Raw genomic sequence first — 2334 nt, forward strand, 5'->3', positions numbered from 1 at the left:
ACCAAGCCTTGTTCCTAGTTCTAGTCCATCCCTCACCCCTAACACTAACCTTAGTCCTACCCATAACCCTAACACTAAACAAAGTCTGAGATTTAGCCAAAACCCAGTCATAGTCCTAACCCTAACCCTCACTCCTTACTCCTATCCCTGCCCCTTCCCCCAAAAAAGAAACAAAATGTATCTGAATTGTTGACTGGAAAGTCAATTTGAAGCTGTACATTTTCACCAAAATCACAGCAACAAGTTAAAAACTATTTTTATAAATTAAAACGGATAAAAATTTTATATAGTTATTTTTAAATACCAATGATAAATCCACATGTTAACAGAAATAACAATTTTTATATATTTTAAACTATATTTAAATATATATATTAGCAAGAAAGTATCATTGTTTACATTTTTTTAAAGTCTCCTTAATGCTTGCTTTAATTGATAATTGCTACATTTTCATATCTTCTCTGCATTCAATCTGTTATGTTACTTTGGTTGGGGGTAAAAAACATCTGGTATCAGATATATATACTTTGAAAAGGAAGGGAAGAGAACTGGAATTAAGTATTTCATATTTGCCTTCATAAATAATTGGTGGGCATCAGTCCAGATAGCTCTCTAAAAAGAGAACTTAACAACAACAAAATCTTCACAAAAGCAGACTACTGCTATACTTTCTCCTGTGGAGTGGCTGGTGGTGTTTAGATTGCCCAACTCTTCTGGCTGAGGGCTCAACAACTTGACCCATTTGAATGTTTTCTCTTCCTTCATTACATGCAAAAATTAAAATTTCGATACAGTAGTTAGGTATAGAAAAATTAATTTTACATGTAACAAAAGGAAGGAACTGTAAATTGTATAGGTAGCAGTATCTACCAAAAAGCAATTTAATCAAGTCCAAACGGAGGTCTATGGGACAGGGGATTTGCAATAAACGTTGTTCCAAATATATGAGAAACTAGGAAACTAATAAGAAACACTGGTGGCTCAATGGGTTAAGAACTGGGCTGCTAAACAAAAGGCTGGTGACTTGAATCTACCAGCTGCTCCCTGGGAGGAAGACGAAGCAGTTTGCTTCTATAAAATTTATAGTCTCAGAAACCCTAGGGGTCATCCTCCTCTGTTCTATCGAGTGGCTATGAGTCAGAATGGACTCAAGGCAGTGGGTTTGGGGTGGGGTGTTTTTTTTGTTGTTGTTGTTTCTGTAACTAATTCTCAATTATTTATACGGTGTAGAACCCCAATCTGGAGACTCAAAAGCCTCAGTCAATTCAAAACCTCATTTTAAGCAAGGGTTTCATTTTCCTTTGTTATTGTTAAGTGTCATCAAGTCAGTTCTAAATCATAGCGACCCTGTATAGAGTTTCCAAAGAGCAGCTGGTGCATTTGAACTGCTGACCTTGTTCACAGTCCAGTGCTTATCCTTCAGCACCACACCAGGAGTCCTTGATTTTCCTTTAACAAACTTTTAACCAGACTGGAGGCAGACAGATTAGTTAATACACTTGGTTAAGGATACACAGTCAGTGAGACAAGTGAACAAAAAGCTCAGTCCTCTGGCCCGTGTATATCTGCCTCCTCCCTTGTGGACATTGGTCACTGCTGGCCAGGAAGGGCACTGGATTAGCCTGGGGGGCTGGGACAGCAAAGCCTATTCCCCACCTGGGAAACCCACTAGGGGCCAGGTGCAGCATCCTTTGGAAAGATCTCTTGCCTTCCTACCCTAGGTGGCCCCTTAGAAGGTACCAATCAGCCACAGGCCTGAGTGGCAGAGAAGGTGGCTCTGAGGCCATGGACAGACCACACATTGGATCATCAGTTCTGATTGACCAAGTGTTGGCTCAATTTGGTATGTAAACATTTGGCCTAAAACCAATTACCAGTTAAGATTTTGCAATATTCAAGGGTGTTGGGTTGCTGTGAGTCAGAATCAGCTTAATGACAATAGATTTGGTTTTCTGTTTATTTGGGGGATAGGAGGTGACCTCAATTATTCAAGGGCTCTTGTGAAAACCTCAAAGCAAGATAAATTTAAATTCACTTTTATTTTAAAAAATGCTTGTGGCATGTTTTATGAAACAGATTGTCATAATATAAAGCAAGTGACCACAGGTTCCCACTGTTCCTGATCCTGGCATGGAACCATTGGCTTAAAAAAATTGTAAAGAACTGGCTTGATGCTGAAAGCTGAGAAGCAAACACATCACTACTTTCAGCCCAGGAAGTCCAAATAATTTGGAAAATTACTAATAACTGGCACAAGAATACCACAGGGAAGTGGCCATAATGACCAAAACCGAGATTGCGGTCAGTAATCACCCTCTCCATTAGACAGCATAA

This window comes from Chrysochloris asiatica, unplaced genomic scaffold (genome assembly GCF_000296735.1).
Source record: "Chrysochloris asiatica unplaced genomic scaffold, ChrAsi1.0 scaffold00038, whole genome shotgun sequence".
NCBI lineage: Eukaryota > Metazoa > Chordata > Mammalia > Afrosoricida > Chrysochloridae > Chrysochloris > Chrysochloris asiatica.